Raw genomic sequence first — 16129 nt, 5'->3', positions numbered from 1 at the left:
AATAGATGAGGCAGGCGAACACTCCAAAACGAGAGGCAAGGTCGTGGTCAAAAGGAGTAAGGCAAATCGTAATCCTGGGAGAACTCCGGTAGCAAACAGTCCGAGGCGAGAGGCGAGGTGCAAAGTCGAAAAGGCAGAAGGGGAGTCCAATAACCAGAATAAACGAGGTAAAGGAAAAACGCCAGGTAGAGCTCTCAAGGAGTAGACTCAATACCGAGCAGTGGGAAGCAGGTGAAGATGGTATAAATAGCACTGCGCACCGCACGGTAGAGTGTGAGCAGGTGGTCTAACTCGTGCGGCGGCGTTTGTTAATAATCACACGCTGCTGGTGCCAATTAGCTCGCTTAAGAGTTGGTCTTGACTGCCTGGTGGTCGTGACACAAAGTGGTGGAAAAAGAGACATGGTTAAAGTCCCCTGAAACAGCTATAAAAGCTATAAAATATCACAACGTGTTCAAAGTTAAATTAGATCAACAACATGAACGGACAAACGGACAAACATGTATACTGTCAATACTGGAAGTTATAAACAGTTCAACCAGTTTAGTTCAAGTCAATTCAAAATACTGTATTCATTCAATTGGGGCATTTAAAGACAAGCCTTTACAACAAGCCTTAAAATGAAATTGTATATATTATAATTATAACTGATAATAACAAAATGGTATTAAAAAGACAGCTGAAACTGAACTATAATAACTATATAACTGATATATGATATTTATTATCAATATGAGTTTATTAATAACTAATCATTTCGAACTGCTTCTAGTCTGAAATTGTATTTTGTGTGGGGTGATTTGTCACAGTTTTCACAACCATTAAAACGCCTATTTTTGAGACAGAGTGTTCCAGACCTCTCTTTAATTTGTGAAGCTCCCTCTGTATTTCCTGTTTTCACACAGAAAAGAATAAACTACATACTGTATGCAAGTCTTTTTGAAGGCGGAAAGCTGTTCTGTGCTCAGTAGCTCTTTCCCCACAGTGTGCATTATTTTACATTTTTAAGCATTAGTCAAAGCATTCTGAAGTCTGTCAGAATTGTAAAAAATAACCAAATAGTGTAGGTGAGACTGCGATCTGTCCTGGATAAAGCGGTTTGAAAATAGGTGGATTTACACTTGTAAAAACATTCTAATTTTAATGTGATATGGAAGATATTATTAATAATGGATGACCTTGGATGATCTTTAAACTGGGGAATTATAGTGGAAACACATTGAGTCTTCTTTTCAGCTTGCAATTAACTTTTACGTATTACATTTGTAGTGTGCTCTCACGAGGCACCAGTTCTGTAGGGTTTGGACATTTACTGGGACAATTATTAATTGTAGCAGTAAATCACAAAATGATTCTTTTAATGGCTTTAGAATCCAACCATGCGATATAACTCAAACAACGCACACACACAGGTACTAATACACGAGGATACATTTATTAATGCATAGAATATGCATGTAAACCTAACAGATCTTATGGTGAGGGTTATCAGAATACAACAGATATATATTCAGTCAGTTATAAAGAGTTACATATATCAAGAGGAGATACGTTCGGTATATCATTCATTTAGACCGTTTCGTAAAGTGAACTTGGTTACAACTTCTACATTAGATACTAAAAACAAGTACATAACTCTTGGGAATTAAATAGATATCAACTGGTTGGGATAACAATTGAATTCTCAAGCAGTAATGTATTGAAGTTGAATACTCATCCAATCTCTGGGGATTCAGATCTCCTGCGGGCTCTCTGGCTCCGTGCCAGGCTGTGCTGTGCGGCTTGCGACGGTGCGCTGCTGATGCTCACTGACCGGCTAGTTAGTGTTTGCTTTAACTAGCAAAGTTTGTGCACAGGAGAAAAGATGACTCTGGGTCCCAGCAAGTCAGGAAGAGGACCTGCTCGTTCCTGATGAAGCGTTAGTTCTGAATAGTGATTCAGCTGTCCACAGTTCCGATCTGTTCACGAGGCTTACTGCTGGTGCTAACCTCGGGTGGATCCTCTGGCTACTCGTGGCAACCTCCGCTCTCGACTCTTAGAACAGAGGAAAGTTCTGGCACTCAGACACACTGGCCGTTCCATGGTTGTCCGGGCTGAGTCTCAGGATGGTCAGGAGGAGCGCTGCGAGAATGTCCTGCCCTTGGGAGCCTTTCTGCCCCTGGGCCGTCCTGCCCTGGAATTCTCCTTTGAGATTCTCCCTTTCAGAAAAGTCCACTACAGGCTCTCTGTGTTGCCTGTTTTTACCTGGAGGAACTTCAGCTCGTTCATGGTTGAAAGTTTCATGGGCATCAGAATTCCATGTGGGTTACTCGGCTCTACCAGTCCCTGATTGGTTGATCAAGGTGAGATATGAGTCACTTACTCCTGACACTTAGGAATGCAGTCCAGATGTCCATCTGGCACTCCCTAGACAGATAGGCGCCAATGGATGACCATTGATCATGATAGCCAGGCTTAGCTAAGTGCATCCCCCTTTGGGAGCTGTCCTAGGAAACCTTATCAAAAGAAACCTTAAATCAGCCTGCATGAATAGTTTCTCTGTGGCTGCACCACAGAGATGAACAGAGAAATGGGGCCTCATTTGGGAAAGCACAGCAACACTTAATTCTTTCTTATTAATAAGCCTCGCCGCTACAATTATGAAATGTGAACTAGAACTTAAATGAGTGAAAGATGCCCTCAGTGACATCGGTGTTCTCTCCCAATCAGGTATCAGAAGCACTGAAGCTATGATCATCCTCTGTAGGTTCTATTGGTTTGGTTATGTCATTTGCATGTAAGACTGTATGATTCCAAAGGTTCACTTCTTAACCACACCAGAGGTGGACAGAAAAATTGTTTAAAAAATATGATCAAAGCTAACATGAAAAAGTTAGTTTATGGCACAGCATACAATCAAATATCTCCTGAAACCAAACCTGCTCAGTCTGCCAGACAGTGTGCACATCCTGTGCTGGCCTTATCAGTCACCTTTGGATTAATGCTTGACTGGAAAGTATACTCAATAAATGATATACATGGCCTACAGAAAAAGTAGGGTTTTGAGTTTGGAAAATGGCCTAAGGTTTAGAATTATACTATTACTAGTATAGTATTATATAGTATATATTGCTAGCATATAGTACTAGTATACTATTATAATAAGACACACTATTACTGAATTTTTAAACATAAATTAAGAAACAAAAACAGAATAGGTCCACAGTTAAAATTACAGTACCAACACAGTCATACGGTTTTATCCAAAGCTCATTAAATACTAGTTTTAATATGCATGAATGTAAAAAAAACACTATCTGTATGTACTTTTTGAGGAAAAATAATATTTCTAATAGCCATGGATATCCCTTCCCAAGATTGGATTTAGGATTTTCCTTTTTTAATCTACCTATTGTACATTGTACATCTGCAATATGATCCACTAAATTATACTGAAAGGGGTTATTTTCTTATGGGATCTTCTGCAAAACCATCAAGAATCCTGTTTGAAATAATTTTAGTATAAAATGTCTCATGCAGAATATTCTGGATGTGTGTACACTAATTATTCAAAAGACATACTGTTTATAGTGTGATGTCATCATGAACTTTTGTTATGTTTCGAGAACAACTTTTGAAAAAGTAATTTCTCATCCAATTTTGTGGAGTTGTGGAAAAAATATCTGTGCTGCAAACTTCACACTCTTTAAATCAAGCTATTAACATACAATATGTAGAAATAACTGGAAAATCAAGAATCCTAATTTATGCATCTAACAGAACTTGACACAGTATTTTGTCATAAAGAACAAGAACAAGATGCAAAATTGGAGGTTAATGTCATTCTTACCTATGGATGTATGAATTCTAATACAAGGGGATTTAGAATTTTAGAATATTTAAAAAAAATATATTTTATTTCTCATTTGTGCCTTTGCTATTTCTTCCATAGATAATTGTGATGAACCACTGGTATCGATGCTGCCTCAGACTTCCTTCGAAAGTTCATCAAAACTTTCTGCCAGTCATTCGCCTCGCTTTGCCAAGCTTAACAGAAGAGATGGTAAGCTGCAGATGATTTGATATCACTTTTGTCAGGGTCAGAGACCTGACAAAATGATTCACTCCAAATTAAAGTTAATTCATATACTGTATGCTTATATAGCTGTGGCATATTCATAATTCTTTACATTTCACATAATCACAAATCAATGTTAGTATTAACTAAACGTACTTAAGTAAGTTAGTACTTAAGTAAAACATTCAAGAAATACATTGTATATCTTTATAAAGACATCCAGATATCATTCAGGCATCAGTACATTTTGTACCATTTTATTGAGTGGTTATTTTGTCATTTATTTTTCCTGACTGCATTATTTCATATCCTAATATACTAATTAGATCAATATTCCTAGTTCATAGTTAATAAAACGTGAGCAAACTCAGATGTAATGACCCTAAAGGGCTGCTACTACTGCTACTACATGCTAAATGTTGCTCCCTTGACAGTGGAAGCTTCATTTGGATTTTGTGTCCTTTCACATATTGTCTATGCTATCCCACAGCAGTTTCATAAACTTCATGAACTTCACTCATCTCTGTTGTGTTTTGCAGTTTGACAATTAGGTGCTTAGGGGTTACTCCGATTTCATCTGTATAGAATGATTCCAATAATAGCAATGCCTCCAGTTTTTCTGTTTCTCATGTAGTGTTTGATTTAATCAGGAAACTTGAAATCCTGAAGGCAAAAGTAACACTTGAAATCCTGTTTGCCTGAATGCAATTACAATGAGTCACAATCAAAACACAATTGCCAATGTTTTATAAAACCGAACATATATTTAATATAGTTCAGGTGGGTAGCTGCGTCTCCATGCGTAGTCTCCAAAAGAACAAGTAATAGGTTTATCCTATGCTGATAAGAGAAGAGAGAAAACACAACTTTTCAGCTGTGAAACCTTCTTCAGGTGTGAGAAAGACAGGGCAGAAAGCAAAGATTAAATAGCACAGAAGAACAAAAGCTGGGAGAGGGGAGGAGCCAGGAGGGCCAGAGAGGCAGAGAGGCCACTCAGGAAGTGCAAAGTGCAGACGGGTAAAGAAAGGTGTGAAGTCAAAACCTGTATGATAATAGAGAAGATTACACGAAAACAAGTCAGCCATTGAGAGAAGGGGGATGGTGTGAACCTAGTTTGTGGATGTGTTTAGTTTCTGTTGTTTTTCTGCTATGGAAGTTGAGAAACCCTTCTTTGAGAACAGAGAGATCAGTGTGATCATGGCCATCTGAGGTGAAATGAGAAGCTATGGGCTTGGAGAAATCTTTAATCTTCACAGCCCGAACATGTTCTCTGAAGCGGTCTCCTAGTCTCCTTCCGGTTTCCCTAACGTAGATAGCTGGGCATTTTTAGCAGGAGATACAGTAAATGAGGCTCCTGGAGGTACAGGATGTCGTTTGGGTGATCTGTAATTGACCTGAGGGGCCCTGAATGAGTGTGTTGTTACAGTAGATATGTATTTGCAGGTGATGCAGCAAGTTCTGTTGCAGGGGAAGGTGCCTAGTGGGGATGATTTCCGAGTGCAGTCAAGGGAGCTGTGAACCAGAAGTTGGTATGTAGATTGGGTCGGTGGTATGAGATAATTGGGCAGTTAGAAAAGATGGTGAGACCGGGAGTTCCTGGTTGAATTGATGAGCCGAGGGCTGTTTTTGGCCCGGGTGAGGGCCCTATTGATAACATGAGTGGGGTATTCTCTGTTGATGAAAAAAGAATACATTTTAAGTGCTTGATTCTGGAAATTCATGTCATCACTGCAGAGTCAATGTAGCCTGAGGAACTGTGAAAAAGGGAGAGAATTTTTGGTGTGAATGGGATTAAAAGAGCTGAACAGGAGATAGCTGTGTGAATCTGGTGGTTTGTAATAGACTGAGGATGACTGTCGTGGATGGGTAACAGATCAATTTATGTCTAGATACAGAAGAGTGGTGGATGATATGTTAACTGTATATTTGATGGACAGGTGAGAGTTAGTGAATTGATGCAGGAAGTGCTCTAGCTGGTCAGTAGAGCATGTAGCAGCACCGATGCAGTCATCGATGTTTCGCTTGTAGAGGTCAGGGACAAAGCCAGTATAGGAGGCAAAGGAGCATTTTTCTACCCAGCCGACAAAAATACTGGCATAGCTAGATCCCATTATGGTGCCCATGGCGACTCCACTAACCTGATGATAAAAAAGGTTATTATATGAGAAGGCATTGAGTGTGAGAACTAATTGTGCAAGACGCACTAGAGTGTGGGTGGGTTGATCAAGCACTGTGGGTTTGTCTAGCATGTGCTTGAGGGCTGTAAGACCGTCATTGTGGGGAATGATGGTTATAAAAAATATGATATTTTAATATTAATACTAAATATATTTTATTATTTTATTTGGATTGATTATTCTTTATCATTTTATTAGTTATTATTTAATATTAAATATTGAGTGTTTAATATTAAATATTACATATTTTTAATATTGCTGGCTTTTTAAATTGTTATCAAACTGGTTAAGATAAAAGATTGAGTTAAAGTAAAGCAATTTAATTTAAAAAAGCACCAGGTTTTCTAAAATATTTCTAAAATTAGCTACTTGAGAATCTGCATACATAGATATTCAATAACATAATTTAAGTGAATTCAGGACAGCAAAACATGGCATATGACCATGTCACATTTAAGGAATAAAGACTAGCTCAAAAACGTAAGTTAAATAAAATAAAATCAGAATCTCCATGGAAAATAAATGAATTACTTAAGGATAGCTCTAGAAAGACCTAACCAGAAACATTCTACAATAAAATACAATACATTCTACAACAAAATGAAAGACATTTTGAAATTCTGAATGAAGCACTATTTTGAAAGTGGTCTGAGTTGAACAAATCATGGGATAAACACAAGTAGTCATTAAAGTAGCACAGGTCAAAAACTTGCACCAGAGAGAAGATATATTGATGCAGCCACTCAACTGTGCCATGGTGTGATTTGTTACACTACCCAAAGAATCTTCACTAGTCGAAGAAGATTGATAGGTGGCACTTGCAATGCATTAGATGTTAGTGAAAACATTAGCTTAATTTAATCTGATGTATTACTTCTTTAAATCCACTTAATATGGAATATTAATATGTAGTCATGTAACTAAAGGGATGTTTTGTTAGCTGAAAATAAAAATACATTTCTGAATGTCAATAACAATATAAAATAATGAATATAAACGTAATATATTTATATATCTGGTAGTGGTAGCAAATTTCACTTTTTTAATATTAACATCTCCATCAAAGTAACACGGTCACTTGTGCTTATTGTTATTGAAGAATACAAGCCAAAATGTAAACCCAAAAGTAGGACTAATGTCCTTAATTAAAAAACAAGACAGCTATGTTTTCTAGTTTTTACTTTCAAAACATACAAATATTTTTTTTTATTCATACAAGAAATTTAGGAAACATTTGATTTTTGTCAGTGACGTTTAAAGACATTGAGAACAAAATTTATATTAACAAATGCATAGCACTATAGCCAAATAGATTTAAGATTCCAAACATGGGTGAAAATCTCCAAATATCCAATCGTCATCCAAATAAAATTGGGGGGGGGGAACAAAAATAAAAACCAGTTTGCCAGAAGCAGGTGGGGAGTGTGTGACTAATGTTCAAGTCCAAGCGGATTGTTAAAAATATGTACAGAACGGAAATCTTGCCAGATGTCACCAATTAAAAAGAGGCAGTCATTCAAATTTAGTGCCAATCAGTGTGAGATCGACCTGTAAGTCTCTATAAAATTTCATCTGCAGCCCTACTATGTGATACTTAGGTTCAGTGATAGAATTTTCACCTTTTAGTTAGATGGCCCCAGGTTGTATTCCCAGCCAATGCAGAGGACACTTTAGATAGATAATACTTTATTAATCCCGTAGGGAAATTGATGTGTTACAGCAGTCCAGCCCAAGACAAGCAAAACAGACATCAAAATAGTTATAAAACAAAAGTCCAAAAAAGTACAATGGAGTAAACATGCTGTCCATAGAGGAGCAAATGAAGGGCTAACAGTCCTAGCCTAGCGCAGCATTATACATCCTGACAGCTGCTGGGAGGAAAAACCTGCGGAAACGTTCCCTTGAACACCGTAGCTGGAGCAGTCTATTGCTAAATGTGCTCCGCTGCCCAGTAACAGTCCCATGAAGCGGATGAGAGGTGTTGTTCATGATGGCTGTGAGCTTGGTCAGCATTCTCCTCTCAGCCACCACCTCCATGGGGTCAAGGCTCATCCCCAACACAGTGCCAGCCTTCTTGATGAGTTTATTGAGCCTATTTGCATCTTTTGTCATGATGCTGCTGCCCCAGCACACCACAGCGTAGAAGATGGCCGCCGCCACCACTGGTTCATAAAAAATGTGTAGCAGTGTTCCACACTCACCAAAGGACCTGAGTCTCCTAAGAAAATAGAGTTGGCTCTGACCTTTCTTGTACAGGGCGTCAGTGTTACCAGACCACTCCAGCTTATCATCCAGGTGTACCCCTAAGTACCTGTAGGAATGTACGCCCTCTACGTCCTCACCCTGGATGGAAACAGGGTTCAGTGGAAACTTATTCCTTCAAAAGTCAAAGATCATTTCTTGCTGGTCTTGCTGGTGTTAAGCTGGAGATGGTTAAGATGACACCACTCCACAAAATTGGTAATCAAGCTCCTATATTCCTCCTCCCTGCCCTCTCTAATACACCCCACAATTGCAGAGTCATCCGAAAACTTCTGCAGATGACATGTCTCAGAGTTGTACCTGTAGTCAGAGGTGTAAAAGGTGAACAGGAATGGAGCAAGGACAGTCCCCTGTGGAGCCCCAGTACTGCTAACAATCTGTTCGGACACACAGCTCTGTAGCCGCACATACTGTGGCCTGCAGGTCAGATAGTCTATAATCCAGGACAGCAGGGGAGTGTCCACCTGCGCCGCCCTTAGCTTATCTCTCAGTAAAGGTGGATGGATGGTGTTAAAGGCACTGGAGAAGTCAAAGAACATAACTCTCACAATGCTCCCCGTCTTCTCCAGGTGAGAGTTAGCTCTGTGTAGCAGATAGATGACTGCATCCTCCACTCCCAGGTGTGACCAGTAGGCGAACTGCAGGGGGTCCAGTGCTGTACTCACCAGGGTTCTGAGGTGGTCCAGTACAAGCCTTTCCAGAGTTTTCATTAGGTGTGATGTAAGTGCCATTGGTCTGTAGTAATTCAAGACTTTAGGGTGCCCCTTTTTGGGTACTGGCACCAGGCAAGATGTCTTCCAGAGCATCGGAACCTTTTCTAATCTCAGGCTGAGGTTGAAGATGTACTGCAGCACTGAACCCAGTTGGTCCGCACAGATCTTTAGCACCCTGGAGCTGACAATGTCAGGACCCGCTGCATTCCCTGCATGGAGTCTCCTCAACTCCCCTCTGACCTTATGTATTTGCTTAGTATAAAATAATACAAAAATGGTCTTGTAAATGTTAACGAACTTGTTCATGCTAAAGTTTTTAGATACGTAGCTCTAAAGACAGGTTAAATCATAAAACGTCCTTTGAATTGTCTATTTATTTAAAATCATACAATGAGAAACTCCTTTGATTACTTCTTCAGTTTATAAAAAAATATTTAAAAAAACGCATCCAATTATCATGAGATGCTATTTAAAGAAAATAAAATCCTCATAAGTAATTAAATTTGCACAACCTATTAGAGTGTTACTAACTATAAACGTCTTTATATAGACAGCCACGTGATTACCCAAAACAGAAGGTGCTATTTCTAAGGAATGAAAGCAGCTCTTATGCTACTTTGCACAAACAGGCATTAACGCATCATTGACAAATGAGACCAGTTCAGTTCTGCTACACCAATGTTGGGATGCTGAGTGACTGCTCAACAGAAAGTCTTGCAGTATGAACTGATGACTATACAAAAACAAAAAAGTTAAGCTGTCTAAAAATTGGGTCAAAGATATTACCATATTTAAATATAATTTGTGGAGAAAACCACAAATAGCACACTTTTAAACATAATTGGTTTGAAAGAAAATAGAACTGAAGGTGCATCAATGATGAGATGTCTGGTCCACACACACAGAATCTCTAATTTTAGTGGTTTATTTTGGGAAAAGGAAACACGAGACATGCAATAACCGCAAGATTCTGTTTTCCTGATATTCTAATTTGGTGACAAAGAACACAAAAAGAAAGTGAAACAACCTGTAGTGGCGAGCTAACTGTGAGTAACATAAAAAGATTCAGAGGATCGATTCTTACATTTTTGTATCTTAACTGATAACTTAAAACTGAACCAATACTTTACAAAGTGTTCTCACTGTAAACATTTTCAGTATTTATGTGAACCTTGGGCTAGTTTTGTGGGTCCAGACTGTTAGGTGCGGGGCAACATGACTGTAAGGGTGATTAGTATGCCTGAGTGAAACACTATGCAATGATTTCTAAAATTCAGGAATACAAAATTCCTGATATTTTAGAATTAAAAGCTAAAATATTTATATGTGTATTTTTTCAGTAGCTGCCCTTTTTCTTTATCATTAGTAATTACCTGTTACACCCTTTTGATAACTATACCTACAGTTCAACCAATGGGTCATTACAATAACTAGTTTCTGGGCCAATATACATGATAAAGAGACCAACTGCATTTTTAGTGGGAGGGGGACAGTTTATAAGTTTCATGTTATATTGGTTAATCCATGTCATTGCTACGTTTATTTATATTATCATAGTGTTTAACATACTGTGATATATTAAAATAATACAATGTCAATATAATATATACTGTATAGTACTTACTGTATTTTATTATTCGAGAAAGAGTCTTAATTATCACAATTTTATTAAAAACAATACTTGTGCATGGGGTGGCATTCGAACCTACGTTGTTGGAGTAGCAGGCATAAAGTTTACCTCTGGATTAAAGCATTGCCCAGCTTGAACAAAATAAGTTTAAAACTAATAGTGTTTCATTTTCCATTACACTGCAAATAAGTATTGTATTGTATATATATACATTTTTATTGTATAAACAACACACAATTAAAACGACTGATGTTATAATTGCTTGCAGAGGAAGTGAAACTAAAGGAAACCAAAGTTCATGTTTTTAGAATTGTTTTAAACTGAAAGTATATGAATAAAAAACACTGAACAAAACTTGCACAAAGTTACCGAGAACTACACTAAAACATGTTATAAATCTATATTTCGTTGATATAACTAACAAGGATGGGAGATTAGCTAGCCAATATGATAAAGGAATAAATTACTTTTTTTTTGTTTATTTCTTTAGCACATTTATTTGAACATTTCCATTGATTGTACAAGCACTGAAAAACTGTCCAATCCCTAGTTCGTCGGGCATTTTCTTTTAGTATAACAGACATAAAAACTCCCTTGCTTTTAACATAGCGTTTCATAATTTCTAACAACGAAAATTATTTAAACTGCAACACTTATCATTCAACCAGAGCTCAAAATATCACAAGGATCCTCAAGAGCACAACAAAGACTGTTTTAAAAGATACTTGTACCAGATACATGAGAATCCAAACTTTATCTACGTCTTTGAAATTTATCACACAGTAACAAGTCAAATTTCAGGGGCGTCCGTATACCAGAGATTATGGTACCGCTTCAGAAGGGTGTCAGCCAGTCAGATTCCAGGACCGGAATTATCTGTTTTATAATCGAGAATATGTAAGCACGTATCTAAATAAATTAATCATTATATTAATTTAAGGATCTAAATTTCTAACTCTATGTATCTATATAGCTGATAGTATTACTGTATTTCACTTTCTTTGTAAACACGTTTTGTTAACATCCGAATCGCAGGTGGATTCTGTTTTTTGGCCTGTTATGATCTGAGGGGGGCGGAACCAGGGAACTATTTACATGGAAAACGGGCGATCCCCCCAGACTGTACGCCCGTTTCACTGTTACTTGGATACCTCTTGGGGGATATCCTCTATATCGTTTTGGAAGGAATATCCTCTTGGGGGATATTCTAACAACAAGTGATTATAAGACAATCTGTCAAAGTGCAATGAAATACAATATGCTGGACAGTATGCTTCTCAAAGCGCTTTACAGGATAACAACAATAACAACAACAATTTTACAAGTCCTGGGAAGAAGGATTTCATCAATATAAATAATAATAATAAACTTTATTTTATATAGCACCTTTAAAGGTGTCTTTTAAAAAAAAACTTTTTTAAATGCATTTGCATTTGCACACAGAGCAGTGTTTACTTGAACATAGAGATGCCATACTGAATAATTCCTGCACATAACCATTGCAGCAGAATTTGCATCATTTGGCAGGGCTATGATTCATACAAGTGGTGGTGGATCTGGAGACAAAATGTATTTACATTGGGTTGCTGTAAGTGGAGCACTAATAAGCCCAAAGCTCTACTTATTATTTTACAAAAGAATGCACCTGACAAGCTGGAGAGTATGCTTCTCAAAGCGCTTTACAGGATAACAACAACAATTTACAAGTTTTAGGAGGAAGAATATGATTAATATTATTAATAATAATAATATTAATAATAATAATAATAATAATAATAATAAACTTTGTTATATAGCGCCTTTAAAGGTGGCTCCTCAAAGCGCTTTACAGGATAACAACCGATGAAACAACATTGGTTGGGGGTTGAAAATACCTGTGAAACCGGTTTGTTCACAATGTACTGTAGACACAGAGTGTTACACCAACGCATTAGCATGTTAAAGCAATTCCATTGAGGAGCCGGGCGCGATAATTGTTTTGTTCCTTGATACGGTATCTGATCTGCAAGGCCATTTGAAACAAAACAAAAACTAAAAATAAGATACAATCTACAGACATTCACAACATAAACATATCTTAAAACATTTACATATATTGTTAAATTATTACTTTAGATATATACTTTAGGTTACTGAAACAGACAGTTAATAAAATCGTTGCAATTTTGTTCTTATTTGGAGGTGGGGATATTCTGACAACAATTGATTTAAAGACAATCTGTCATAGTGCAATGAAACAATAATTACGCTGGGTGAACGTTCCGAGGTCAAATTCTTCCGCGACAGGGGTACCTTTAAAGCGCAGACGACGGCACTGAAAATTTTTTGTGCGCCCTCTCTTTAAAGCCCTGGCGAAATACGAAGACAGTACGTACAGTTATAATTCAAACTGAATTAAAAACTACTCCTATTTGGCATTTTAGTTATGATAATTTAGTTATGATTAGTTAAATAATTTTTTTAAATTAAAATTCATTCTATACACCAATCGCATATTTGGGTACCGTTTTATAAAACTTTCATGCTTAAAATGTTTAGTGAGAAATGGAAGACTGGTGTGTATTTTTTCTTTAAACTACCAAGACCAGCCATACACAGTACAGTTTACATACAGTAATGTTTATGTTCCTAAATTAATATCGTTTATGACCTTCAGATGCGTTATGCTCCTCTTCTTTTTATGCTCAGCTACTAAAATTTCCCTTTAGTGGTAAAATTTCATATAAATATTCAATACTAAGTGGATTAAAATGTGCACAGTAAAGAGATTAAATGATTAAATCTTTTCACTACCGACCAATGCACCACGAGCGCCTGTCGGTCATTTTGGCCAGCCAATCACTTACCTCGGTGCCCTGTGGTGGCTTGTGGGTAGTTTCCCGTACTGTGGGTTTGTACCGTGCATTTTGAATGGCTGCATCTGTAAATACAACAATAAGATATAGATCTTTAAGTAGTTTCACAAAATTGAGTTGCCTCTTTTTGTGGTTTAATTCAGTTAGGTTTCTTCCTTGCAATCTAGCCATAAGTAACATTCATGTAGCCATTAAAATCACTAATGGTAGTTTTTAAAACCTTTTTTTGATGATTCCCAACTTTCTTTTAATTTATGGTTGCCTTCTGAACTAAACAACTCGCAGCCTGTATTGGCAAGATATATTTGCATCCTCTTTTTGTCAGGGTTCCCACTATACCAGTAGCCACAGATTTCTTAATCAGACTCAGCTTTCTGTGGGCTCTGTGGAGTCATCACCCTACTTATGGAAGTCAATGACCATTTGCCTGCATCCTTTGGAGAGCTCTCTGACCTTCATGTATTTGCATGCTATGCATACTGCTGCTGAATGGATACATATACTTCCAGAAACATGCATTGTAGTTCCAAAGCATTTTATCATCGATTTCTTGTTGTTTGATTTCATTTAAAGGAACACATAAAGGTGGAAATAAATGGGACAATCTTCCTTTCCAGAATTCTATTAATTATTTGTGACAGATTAGTTTGCTCTACGGAATTCTATTAAAATTGCAATATAACATTCTTAGAACGTTTTAATCAAGACACATATACACACTATATGTAACATTCTGATATGTTATTTTATGTTGTTTTATCTAAGATATGAAAATATGTAACACTGCATAGTATTGCTTTTTACTTCTTTAAAGAGAAACACAGAAAAAAGTGTAAGGGAAGAAAAAAGAAACTGCAAGGGAATTATGGGTCTTTGAAGAAATCAACAAAAATGTCCAGTCAAAAATATAAGAAAAGGTAAAGAGTACTTTATCAAAGTAAAGAGAGGAAGAACTGGCAATCAATATGTAATATATAACTAGAGCCACTATTAATTTACCTATTTTCTCAAATTTGATATAATGCGGTATATATTTGACCAATCATCATGACTAGGCTGGACAGCTTTCAGTTCAACAAAAGCACAAAGCTGTAGACTGCATCAGGATCTGTGGTCTCATTAAATTTTGAAACTGTATAAAGGGCCACTTCAGGCTGCTGCTACAGATAGCCTATGCCCTATGTAAGTTTAAAATCCATTATAGGCTTATTAGTTCAATGTTAACAATAACCTGAGAGAAATACACCCAAATGGCTTCTTGATTAATGAGAGCTGTACAGCTGATCACCTCTTTTTGAGAGAGCCTCAAAATCCGTTGATAACTGTGTTGTGGCAATCCGTAATACACAGCTCATGTGGTGGTCACTAAGCTGTGATCTGTGATGTGATTTGTTGATGTTCATCAAGCTGAATGTTTGCTCACACACATAAGTAGATCCAAATAACACCAGTATCTTTTGTGCTGCTTGTCGAATATGGGAAAACTTGACCTCGTTCAGTGATGCGAAGAATTCATCCAGCTTTACAGAATGAAACTTTTCCTTCAGAGTTACGTCAGATCGATCAGTTCCACCTGAAATTCTTGTGCTGCCGTCTCGTAGTTGAAAGTCAGAGGACATGACACCAACATTAGAGACCTCTCAATTTGATCAAAGCCAGCAAATTGACGGGAAAATTCTCCATGCAAATCTGTGATGCCTTGTATCTTAGTGCTTAAGCGTATGACACATCTATGTCCAAAGAGTGGGGAAACATGCAAATGAGTGGCTGATCATCTGTTTTGAGAACAAGGTGAGCTTAGCTCTAAAGGCATTCACATTCAAGTAAAGTTCTAGAACAAACACACTTTTTCCTTGCAGTTTTACATTAAGCTCATTCAAGTGAGCGAAAATGTCCACAGCGAACGCAAAGTCGCAGAGCCAGTCTGAATCTCTGAGTTCAGGGAAATCTGTGGCTTTCCCCAGCTTCTCCAAATATATAAGAAAAGGTAAAGAGTACTTTATCAAAGTAAAGAGAGGAAGAACTGGCAATCAATATGTAATATATAACTAGAGCCACTATTAATTTACCTATTTTCTCAAATTTGATATAATGCGGTATATATTTGACCAATCATCATGACTAGGCTGGACAGCTTTCAGTTCAACAAAAGCACAAAGCTGTAGACTGCATCAGGATCTGTGGTCTCATTAAATTTTGAAACTGTATAAAGGGCCACTTCAGGCTGCTGCTACAGATAGCCTATGCCCTATGTAAGTTTAAAATCCATTATAGGCTTATTAGTTCAATGTTAACAATAACCTGAGAGAAATACACCCAAATGGCTTCTTGATTAATGAGAGCTGTACAGCTGATCACCTCTTTTTGAGAGAGCCTCAAAATCCGTTGATAACTGTGTTGTGGCAATCTGTAATACACAGCTCATGTGGTGGTCA

The sequence above is a fragment of the Lepisosteus oculatus genome, chromosome 12 (assembly GCF_040954835.1).
Source record: "Lepisosteus oculatus isolate fLepOcu1 chromosome 12, fLepOcu1.hap2, whole genome shotgun sequence".
Taxonomy (NCBI): Eukaryota; Metazoa; Chordata; class Actinopteri; order Semionotiformes; family Lepisosteidae; genus Lepisosteus; species Lepisosteus oculatus.
This window is presented reverse-complemented; position numbering follows the sequence as displayed.